Raw genomic sequence first — 12,435 nt, forward strand, 5'->3', positions numbered from 1 at the left:
ATACTATTAGCACTCATGGCATTTCTCTTCATGATTTGTGCTTACTACAGGTAAGTGTGATGTACTCATACATTTAAATCAGTTTGCGCTCTCTCAAACCGAGTGAGTGAGAAATCTCTAGTACTACTTTAAACGTTGCATGAGAGATAATACAGGAATAGGTCAGGTAAGATGGTGACGTGGAATACTGGAATGGTGTCTACCATGACAGTGAGGCCAAGATTTGGCGAATGAGGGATATCTGGAGAATCTCATGCCTAAACAGAGTAATACATTGGGAAGCGGTAAGTGACAGACTGAGATAAGCTGGAGGGGTCTGAGTGAGAGACCCATCTGCGGGGGGTGACCAATTTCAGATCATCTCTCCTCTTTTGGGGTTAGTAGCTAGCCAATCTCACTGCCTTGTCACTGACCGCTTACCCCCATACCTATCTGCTGAATGAACTGCGTTTTTAATGGAAGGATGAAGTAGAAATAAAGCCCAGCTCCTCAGCACTGCTGTTGCAGCTCTCCTGAAAGACTGCAGGACCTTCAGGGACCAGAGGGAAATAAATGATTTTGCATTTTTTTTCTTATCGTTTTTCCCCTTCGTCCTGTGCCCATAAGGAATGTGAGTAACAAATGAAACACTTAGACTGATGGATTTCTATAATTTTATCTGTGGACCTGGACCCCAGAAGACCCGCAGCAAGTAGGAGATTGAGAGAGGGGTGGAAGGGCTGTGGAGGGAGGGGAAGGGGGGGGGCTATGTCCGTGCCGCCTGCTAGCTGCAAGAGCTCTGTTTTTTGACAACCCTTCATACCAGCGGGCAGGGAGCAACACAGCTGATATCGGGGACGTTTATGTTTCGAAATTGTTCGGAGGGTGATGAATGTGTAAATAGAAATTGCAAATAAGGTTAGGAAGGAAACGGTGGAATTCCCCACGGGGAGAGCTGCGAAAAACATGTTATACCAGTGTCAGTCTCGGAGGTGAAATCAGAGGTTCGCCTGCACAAGTTGTTACAAACGAGAACACAGTTTAGGAAGCGGGGAGGGGTCCATTATGTTAGTCTCGAAGGGGCAGTGGCATACATAGGCAAGGGTGTCGGGGGCTCCTCGTCCAAGGTTTCGCAGTAAAAAAAAGAGCTATAAATGGGATTCAGTGGGCCCACAAACTCTTGGATTCCGGTGCCAATGCACCTGCTGCTCCATTGACAGCTACGCCTCCGTTGGCGTTTAACACGTGTGGCCTTGTGCGCCCCTCACAGACAGCAGCTCTCGGCCCACCAACCCCCCTCTCCACTGCCTGTTCCCCGTGATTAATGCTCCCACTTCATTTGATCCCATCAAAAAGACATTCTAATGTGAGCAGATTGAGCCCCACCCCGTGGGGTGGGCATCGACCCCACCTCCCGCCCGGGACAACAAGGCCAATCAGCCCTTAGTAATTGAACACTAATAGAGTCGAGAAGAGGGAGGGCCCCCTGGGGACAGGCCCAGCTGGCAGCCCAGGGGGCGGCGGCGATCTCATTCAAACACCCATCTACACTCATGAAGAGTTATTACACAGGGGGGTGCACTGGGGCGCAATGGGGGCGTACTGCGTCGAATCTGCCTGCGTATGCTCTTGCTGTGCTCTCACTTTCTCCTCTAATGACGTTCAAGAGAGCCACGAGAGAGAGAGTGCTCCCCCCATTAGTTTTGAGGTATGATTCGACGTCAAACAAAGTCAGGGAGGCCCAACCCTTCAGCGGGCCACACTCATATTTATCAATATATGTGAGTTATGGGGGATCGGAGGCCTCAACGCATTCTGCAAGGGCCCCATCATTTTGCATTACTTCACTGACCAAAAGGGCCGAATAAAAACGAGCAAGCGTCTAACAATGTTGTCTGCCGCACAAAGAAGCAACTAACACTTCCACTCAAATAAACTCGCCGCAGGGTCGATAGTTGTTCGAGCACCGCCCCCTCCCTCTCTCTAATCGGAATATAAATGTGCCTCAACCGGGATGCACTGTTTATTATCCTCAAACAATGTTTGTCACACCCTGTCAAGTATACGGATTAGGATTTACAAACAAAGTCACCGATTTAGGACAAAAATAACAGATACGACAAACATTAAAAAGAACATGACACATTTTGACTCAACTTTAAAAAGTCGTATGTAAACTGCACAATCTACAAAACAATCCAGAAAGCAAGAAAGAGAAAAGAGGCATTTGAACAGCTTGGCAGGTATTTAAAAAATATTATTTTTCTAAAGAGCCGACAAAGCCAAAGGCAAACATGACACTATAATGATCTTTTTTATGAACAAATACTACACAGACCGTCATAAAGATAAATAGTTATAGCTTAATTATGAGTGACAAAAAATACAATAAAAATAGTATGTACACATATTTTACCATAATTAATAACGTTTTAAAAATCAGTAAGCAGGTGTTGTAACAAGTGGAAGTAGGGTTTGGAATTGGGATATCGGTTAGTGTTAGTGTAAGAAAAAGGCTACTCATTCAAATTAGGGATAGTGTTAGGTTAGAATGGGTGAAGGATACGATTGGTTAAAATTTCAAAAGTGAATATAGGTCATTATCCGCAGACAATATTTTTCGCAGGTCAATTTGAACATCAATGGTGTTGCGGGTTCCCTAGAACCTAGAAGTGGTGTTGACCACAAGTTTAGCCTCTAGATCCTTTCTGGGCTCTTCATAAAACTGATGAGATGGCATGTGTAATTGTAAGAAAGCTCCAGAGCATTTACCTCACATTCACTGTCAAGTAGGGCAAATAGAGAATAAGCTCGTAGCAAAGTAGACACAAGTTAATGGCATTATATGTGAAGGTGGCTGAAATAAATAGCTTCAAGAAGGTATCTGTAATGAAAGTTCCATTATTGCTGTCCATATGATGTTCTATAATGGCATTTCTCACCACTTCAACAAATATCGCACTAAAATCTTACTCCTAATCTCAAATTACAGTTTCAAACATGAGTTATAATAACATAGAAGTTCCATGAAAGAGAGCATGCAGGATCTAGAAAAGAGAAAACCTTGACTGAGTAATCATCATAATAGGACAGAGATAACCAGGTCTTTGAAGACTTTCAAACATCCGAATCCTCTTGTGATTCCACTGTATTGCATTATGTTTGAAAAATCTTTATTTCCATTCATCAAATGATGTAAACTTATAATTGTAAAGAAAAAATGCCATTTGAATTACAAACTACAGAAGGAAGTATAGGACGATAGGGTTAGGGGAGGTGATGTTGAAGGGATATATGGCATACAGTAGGGGTTGATAAAACTGACTAAATAAGAGCAAAGCTTGTGGACAATCACACTCATCTTAACATAACATAATGAAGAAGCAGGAAGTAGTTGTCAAAAAACATTTTCAAGCAAATAGACATGGAGATTGGAGAGCCTGTAAACCTCTGGATTAACTAGAATTAAGTTGATTTGTGTCCTGGATCTGTAGAGCCCAATCCCCTGGAGGAGGGGAGGAGATGAAGGGGTCGTGTATTGGCTAGTGTACACCAAATGCTATGTCAAGGAGAGAAATTCATCACCTCATGCCTTGGTTTGAGCAGCATCATTGTGTCTCATTGAGTCAATAAGGTTCAGCTATCTTGTTGCCGCTGCTGGGAGGCTATAAAATTCCCTTCAGCCATCGCCCATTTATATAGTTTTCTGTACCATGCTGCACACGACGAGGAGTGGGGGGATTTCCCGTTTTTTGCAATATAGGTGTTTCACTAACATGGCGTCTACCATGTCGAATTGGAGTTTACATTTATTAGGACATGACATGATCCCTAGTAAAACAAGCATTTGCAATGCAATAGGTCTCGCATTCACGCGAGTTGAGCTATTGTCATTGTAAATGGCAATGTCTTTGATTTATGTGTGGGTTTTAAAACATAAATAAAAGGCATTGTCATTTACAATACTAATAGCTTAAACTATCGCAAATGCGAGACCTACAGCATTGCAATAAAGGGCCTTCTCGACCGCGTGTTGGATTTTAAATATCAGAGGAAGAGAAAGGCATGCCACGTCTTCAAAGTAGTGATAAATAATGCAGTGAAGAAGATGTGTAAGTGTTGTAAATTACACAATCACAAAGTGTGAAGTGAGAGTTACATATGATCCGAGCTAAAAAACACTAACAATGCGCTCCAACACCTTTCGTTCTGTCATCACACTGTCGCGGCTCAGGAGCAAGAGCAGGAAGGGGGCTAGTTCCTGCCCTCTCTGTGATTTGAGTGTGCAGTGTGGCATTGAGAAATGTCATTGCTATCTTTGGCCTAATAAAAAACGCTCCAGTTGTAGTAGGGCCCTGGCTTCACCTCCTGGTGCAGGGCGGGCTGTGCTTTTTATGGCAGGCATGGAGGGAGGGAGGCTCGGTCTCAGCTGCAGCTCCGGCCTCGTGCAGCGCCCCTGCTATTACTAGTGAGCGAGAGGCGCTGAGGTGGTGGTATTGGTATTGGTGGTGGTGGTGGTGGTATTGGTGATAGTGGTATTGGTGGTGGTGGTATTGGTGGTGCTGACATTGGTAGTATTGGTGGTGGTGGTATTGGTGGAGGTGGTGGTATTTGTGGTGGCCATATTGGTGGTGGTGGTGCTGGTATTGGTGGTGGTAGCACTGGTATTGGTGGTGGTACTGGTATTGGTGGTGGTGGTATTGGTGGTGGTGATACTGGTGGTGGTATTGGTATTGGTGGTGGTATTGATAGTGGTGATGGTATCGGAGGTGGGGTATTGGTGGTGGTATTGGTGGTGGTGGTATTGGGGGTGGTGGTATTGGTGGTGGTGGTATTGGTGGGTGATATTGGTGGTGGTGATACTGGTGGTGTTTGTATTGGTGGTGGTATTGGTACTGTGGTGGTGGTATTGGTAGTGGTGGTATTGGTGGTGTTGCTACTGGTGGTGCTGACATTGGTGGTATTGGTGGAGGTGGTGGTATTTGTGGTGGCCATATTGGTGGTGGTGGTACTGGTATTGGTGGTGCTAGTTCTGGTATTGGTGGTGGTACTGGTATTGGTGGTGGTGGTATTGGTATTGGTGGTAGTGGTACTGGTGGTGGTATTGGTGGTGGTATGATAGTGGTGGTGGTATCGGAGGTGGGGTATTGGTGGTCGTATTGGTGGTGGTGGTATCAGGGGTGGTGGTATTGGTGGTGGTGGTATTGGTGGGTGGTATTGGTGGTGGTGATATTGGTGGTGTTTGTATTGGTGGTGGTATTGGTGGTGGTATTGGTACTGGTGGTGGTGATATTGGTAGTGGTGGTATTGATGGTGGTGGTATTGGTGGTGGTGGCAGTGGTATTGGTGGTGGTGGTATTGCTGGTGGTGGTGGTGGTGGTATTGGTGGCAGTGGTATTGGTGGTGGTGGTGGTACCATTGGTGATGGTGGTATTGGTGGTGGTATTGGTGGTGGTATTGACGGTGGTGATATTGGTGGGGGTGGTGGTATTGGTGGTGATGGTATTGGGGGTAGTGGTATTGGTGGTGGTATTATTGGTGGTGGTGGTATTGGTGGTGGCATTGGTGGTGATGGTGGTATCAGTGGTTGTATTGGTGGTGGAGGTGGTAATGGTGGTGGTGGTATTGTGGTGGTATTTGTGGTGGTATTGGTGGTGGTATTGGTGGTGGTATTGGTGGTGTTATTAGTGGTGATAGTGGTATTGGTAGTGGTGGTGGTATTGGTGGTGGTGGTAGTATTAGTATTGGTATTGGCATTAGTGGAAATGGCGGTATTGGTGGTGGTGGTATTGGTGGCGGTGGTGGTATTGGTGGTGGTGGTAGTGGCATTGGATTAGTGGTGGTGGTATTGGTGGTGTTGGTATTGGTGGTGGTATTGGTGGTATTGATGGTTGTGGTACTGGTGGTGGTGGTATTGGTGGCAGTGGTGGTATTGGTAGTAGTGGCATTGGATTAGTGGTGGTGGTATTGGTGGCGTTAGTATTGGTGGTGGTATTGGTAGTAGTGGTAGTGGCATTGGATTAGTGGTGGTGGTAATGGTGGTTTTGGTGGTATTGTTGGTGGTATTGGTGGTGTTAGTATTGGTGGTGGTATTGGTAGTGGTGGTATTGGTGGTTGTGGTATTGGTGGTGGTGGTATTTGAGCTAGAATGCTAAGAAAGCGTGTGAATGATTCATAACGCTTCTGAAGCTGCATAATTTTATTGCATCACATCTATACAACAAACAATTATCAAAGCTTTCAATCAATCAAACAGGGAATTGTGAAGTGTGTTACTCACCCGTGAGGGTCTCAAGGTGCTGGGGGGTGCAGCTCCAAGTCAGTCGAAGAGCCAGGTCTTGAGGCTCTTCCTGAAGGTGTGCAGAGTGGGGGAGCATCTGATGTTGATTTGGAGCTCGTTCCAGGTCTTAGCCATAATGTAGGAGAAGGCTCTTCCACCCGCTCTGACTCTGCGGATACATGGGGGTTCAGCGAGGTCAGTGGAGCAGAGGTTTCTCTTACGTACATGGAAGGAGACTCTTTTGTTGAAGTACTGGGGTCCGATGTTGTGGATGGATTTGTAGGCGTGGGTGCTTGAAGGTAATTCTCTTCTTGAAGGGAAGCCAGTGGAGGTTTCGTAGGTGTTGGGTGATGTGTTCATGTCGTGGGTTGCCGAGGACGAGTCTGGCTGCAGTGTTCTGGATGGTCTGGAGTTTCAGGAGCAGGGATTTGTTAATTCAGGCACAGAGGTTGTTTTCATAGTCCAGTATGCTTGTTATGAGTGCGTGCGTGACGGTCTTTCTGGATTCGGGGTAAATCCATTTGAAGGTCTTGTGAAGTATGCGGAGGGTGTTGATGCAGGTGGAGGCAACGGCGTTGATCTGTCAGTTCATGGTGGGGGAGAAGTCAAGTATGATGCTGAGGTTTTGTGCGTGGTCTATCAGAGTGGGGGGGTGTTGTTGGCGGTGGCCCACCAGGTGTTGTCCCATGCTGAGGGTGTGGGTCAGAGGACGAGAATTTCTGTCTTCTCCAAGTTGAGCTTCAGGCAGCTGCTGCTTATCCAGGATGCAACGCCTTTCATTCCTTCCTGGAAACTGAGTCTGGTGGTGTAGGGGTCCTTTTTGAGGGAGAGGAGTAGCTAGGTGTTGTCAGCGTAGGATACTATGCTGAGTCCATGCTGTCGGACGATGGTGGCGAGGGGGGCCATGTAGATGTTAAAGAGCGTGGGGCTGAGCCCTGATCCTTCAGGTACGTCGCAGTTTATCTCTGTGGGTTCGGAGAGGAAGGGTGGGAGTCTGATTCTTTGGGTTCTGCTGGAGAGGAAGGAGCGGAGCCAGTCGAGGGGGGTTCCCTGTTTGCCGGCATCGTGGAGTCTGGTGGTGAGAGTGCAGTGGGATACGGTGTCGAAGGTCGCAGAGTGTTCTAGTAGGATGAGGGTCCCGGTGTGGGCTTGGTCGAGGAGAGTGCGAATGTCATCTGTGGCGGCGAGGAGGGCAGTCTCGGTGCTGTTGTTGCTGCGGAATCCGGATTGGGAAGTGTTCAGGATGGAGTTCTCTTTGATGAACTTTGTTAGCTGGACATTAACGATCTTTCCTGTGACTTTGGCCGCGAAGGGGAGGAGAGAGATGGGTTGGTAGTTTTTGAGGTCCGTCGGGTCTGCAGAGGGTTTATTGAGGAGGGGCTTGACTTCTGCACGTTGCCAGTCATCAGGGAACATAGCAGATTTGAAGGTGGCTTTGATGGTGCATTGTTGCTCGGGTGCTATGGTGGCGGTGGCTCTGTGGAAGATGTGTGGTGGGTAGGGGTCCGTGGGGGCTCCTGAGTGAATGCTTTCATGGTCGTGGCAGTGTCTTAGTTGGTGAGCAGGGTCCAGGCTGAGATGGTAGGCTGGCTGTCGTTGCTGGAGGGTGGAGTGGTTTCGGTGTCTGTTCATTAAAGTTGTCGTAGAGGGACTTGATTTTCAGATGGAAGTAGGAGCCGCATTTGTTGCAGAAATCCAGGCAGGGTGTGACATCAGTGGCTTTGCTAGGGGGATTGGTGGATTCCTGAATGATGCTGAAGAATTCCTTTGAGTTGCTGGAGTTAGCGAGGATTTTGTTCTGGATGAAAGCCCTTTTGGTGGATCTGATGAGTTGGTGGGATTCAGTCATGGCGTTCTTGTAGGTGGTCCGATCTTCTGCAGTTTTCCTGTTCCTCCATACCTTCTTGAGGCGTCTGCAGGTGCGTCTGGATTCTTGGAGGTTGGTGTTGAACCAGGAGACCTGCATTGGGAGCTGTCTGTCGGTTTGCGGAGGGGGGGCGATCTTGTCTGCGCAGTTGGTGATCCATCTGTGTAGTTCCTTGGCTGCAGAATTGGGAAGGGGATTGTAGGTTTGTGAGCGGTGGTGTTTTTGAAGGAGAAGTGTACGCAGTGTTGGTCCGCCCAGTGGGGTTGCGTGGTGAGGCTGAGGTGAATGTTGTTACCTCCTGCAAAGATGGGCTTGAGGGTGTGTTGAGGGTGTGTCCTGCCTTGTGGGTGGAGGTGGTGACGAGCTGTTTCAGTCCGATGCTGGCGAGGCTGTCCAAGAAGGCAGAGAACTTGGGGTCGCTGAGGTTGTCGAGGTGGAAGTTTCGGTCTTCGAGCAGTATGTAGTCCATGGAGGCAATGGCATTGGGTGCAATGAGGTTGGTGATGGTTGTGGTAAACGCGGTTCGAGTTCTGGGGGGTCTGTAGGGAAGGGTACTGCGTAGGGTAGGTCTGGGGCTGGTCTGGATCTGGAAACGGAGGTGTTACGTGAGGGACGAGGTGTTGTTCGTTCTCGAGGTGGTGAATCGGAGGGAGTTCTTGTGTGCAATGGCGAGTCCTCCTCCTGGGTGGTTGGGGCAGTCCTTCCTCTGGATCTTGTATCCGTTGAGGATGGTGGTAGCGCTGTCGGGGTGGAGGTGGGGTTAGTCCAGGTTTCCGTTAAGAAGGTGACATCTGGTGAGAGGGTGTCGAGGAGGTGCTAGATTTCTGTTGCTTGTCTATACAGGAGCACACGTTGAGGAGGATGCATCTAAGGGCTTCGATGTGATGGTGTCCGGTGGGTGGGCAGTGGTTGTGGGGGTGCGGTGTTTGGTGAAGGTTTGTCGGCAGTGTCGGCAGGAGAACTGGCCTTGGGTGGTGTTTGGAGTAGATAGCTGGCAGTTGTGTCTTCTGAGGTTGAGTGCATGGAGGGTGGCTGAGTCATAGCGGTGGGGGGTCAGAGAACCAGGGTCCCTGGCACTGGTAGCGGACGGGCGCAGACGGGCTTGACTTTGGCATGCAAGCGTCGCCGCCACGCAGCGGCCACCATTAAGTAGGGGACAGTGGAGGGAGTGCAGCTAGGAGGAGGGCAGTAGCTGCAGGAAAAACAGCAAGGGGAGGACAAAACCAGAAACAATACAGAAGGGCACAACAAGGCACAACAATAAAATCAGCAGATAGGCAACAGAGTCACAAAAAATAAATAAAAGCAACAGATAGACAACAGAGGCACACAAAGTAAATAAAAGCAACAGATGGATATTAGACAGAAAAGACAAAAAAAGATAGAATAGTAACCAGCAGTTCCCTTCAAACTAGTGGAGAACAGCAAGATCACAAACACAATATTGTCGTAAACATTATTGTTGATAAAAATATTGTGTTAAAAATATGGTTTACCAAAATATTATGATCCTATACTGACAATGGTAAGTACAAAAATATCAGAAAAAAAAATATTGTTAACCCTAATATCGTCCAAATATAGAAAAATATTGATCTTTTTTATATAAATAGAGTTTAAAGTAGTAAATGTAAAATATTTTAACATGTAATTTTAATTAAATGTATAGGAAATATATTCTACTAATATTTAATACTATATGTAAATAAATACTTATAAAAACACACATGTGTTTATATTTATAAATATATATATTTATAGATATATATATATATACATACATGTAGTGTAACATAAAAAATATTTCTTTTACATTATATTTATTTTTAAATATTTTAAATGTATACCTGTGAACACACACACACATATTATATATATATATGTATGTATGTATGTATATATATATATATATATATATATATATATATATATATATATATATATATATAGAGAGAGAGAGAGAGAGAGAGAGAGAGAGAGAGAGAGATTTCGTCCAAAGCCCTCCTGCAATCCCCCAATGGCCAGAACAACACTGGAACAAACGAACGCTGACCCAGTCAAAAGTGCAGGTGAGTGATTTTATTAAAGTTTCAGTAGCCTGCCTGCATATATATATATATATATATATATTTCACACCAAAGTCTCTCGTTACCGGGGCCACCAACCCTTCAGGGCGGCCTCTGTTCAATGGGCACGGAGCAGCCCATCCATATTCAGAACAGAAAACACCATCAGAGGCCCTGGCTGGTTGAAGAGGCATTTATTCAAAACGTCCTCGCACACAGATTTCTCCCAAAATTGCCTTACGTTTCGGCCTCATTCGGCCTTGCTCACAGGCTGAAAGAAGATCATCAAACTGCTCATTGTGCACCTTTGCACTTTTACATCATATGCCTCACATGACCAGAATACAAACATACAAGTCCCAAGCTGCACCGCAATATTTAAATGAATATGTATATAATAAACATATTTATACTACACCATAAGATTTTCTTTATATTAAATTCATTATATAGATTGCTTGTGGTCATCACCACACTGTGCGAAATGTAAAAAAACTGAAAAAAACAAGTTCATCCTCCCCAGCTCCTTCCTAGGGGGTCAAGAGAAAAGGCAGGCCCGAAACCCCAAATGCTTTTTCCATATACTTCTTTAGACAAGGCTAAAGTAAAAACTGCTGAAAAAGAATTACACCACATTTGGCAGGAATCTCGATCTTGGACCCCAGGTTGTATTTTTGGGGATTTGGTGTAATCGGCTCAGTAGATTTTGAAAAATGTAGGGTAAAAAATAATTGTATATTTAGGTAGTTGGGTCCCAGAGAGTCTCAGAGACTCTTGTGGGAACACCAATTTAAAATAAAGTGTTCTGATTGGCCCAAGGAGCTTTAATTACCATCTCGCTTCTTGAGAGTGAGCCCTCTGATTGGCTGCCAGCCACTTCATGCTGCCAGCCATTACAGGACTTGGGGACTTAGTCCCACGTCCTGAAGTAAAAAAATAAATAATATAAGAGGGCAGGGTACTCCCCCTCGGAGCAAAAAAAGAAAAGATTGGCAAAAAATACGCCAATCCTGCGAGATTCTCGCAGGATCAAGAAAACAAATGGCAGCCGGGCCACATTTATTTACTATAAGCCTCTGGGGTTCCACCCTGGGGCTGTATTCATAAAGGGAAGGGTGGCTGTGTGTCCACCCCTCCCTGAGCCTCCAGAGGTGCCAGGAAGCCCACCCCTGGGGCTAAATATATTATGTATGGGGAGGGGATGCGCACCCCCCCTCTCGAGACTCTAAAGGTTCTGGGGAGCCCACACCCAGGGCAGATTACTTTAAGGGAAGGGGCCACGCAGACACCCTCATTGGTCCCGGAGACCCCATCTGCTGGGGCCTGCTCAGATGCTATGTCCCGGGGAGACCACACCAGGGACGTAACCGTTTTCCTGCCCACAGTGGCGTGGGAAGGGAAAACCGGTGTTTGCTCTTGCTCCGGGGAAGCATTTTCAAAACTCCTGCCAAGTAGGAGGAAACATAAAGTCCATATCCAGCAGGTGGGAGCTTCAGAAATGCTCCCGCCCACTGGGAGCAGGCTTTTGATCTGTTATTCTGCCCACATGATTGCGGTCAGGGACCCAGATCAAAATATTGCTCCTGCCTGCAGAGAGCAGCTCCCTGCAGTCGGGAGCAATGCTGGCTCCTACTGTATGCAGGGAGCCAGCTGGGGCTGAGAATTCCTTGGTTCTCCCCACATGGCCCCTGATGAGACTATGGTGGGTGCCCCGGGGGGCACCAGGGCACATATCTTTAAGATGGAATGCCCCAGTAAATGAGGTCCCACCTGCCCTTGGGGCCAGTATCTGCCTGGGGAGGGGGGTCCAAGTGCCCCCTTCCCACTAAGAATGACATCGGGCCCCAGAGGATGGGTCCCCAGGGCCAAAGTCACACCAGAGAGGGGGCCCCCATGCACCCTCCCCCTAAAAATGTCACCAGGCCAGAGGAAAGGGTACTCGGGGACAGAATTGGACTGGGGAGATTGACTACATTGCACCCACCCCTTGATAATAATGCCAGGCTCCAGGGGATGGGGTCCCTGGGGCCAAAATCGGGCCAAGAAAAAGGGCCATATGTTCCACTCCCTTAAAAGTATGCCGGGCACCTGGGATGGGATCCCGGTGGCTATAATCTGCCTTAAGAAGGGGGGCATGCATATCCCCTCCCCTAATGAGGCTCGTGGAGGAGAACAGGTGGCACCCCTCCACTTAAAAAAAAGGCCTTGTGGATGGGGTTTCTAAGGCCTGATGGGGCTCAGG

The sequence above is a fragment of the Lissotriton helveticus genome, chromosome 5_1 (assembly GCF_964261635.1).
Source record: "Lissotriton helveticus chromosome 5_1, aLisHel1.1, whole genome shotgun sequence".
Lineage (NCBI taxonomy): Eukaryota > Metazoa > Chordata > Amphibia > Caudata > Salamandridae > Lissotriton > Lissotriton helveticus.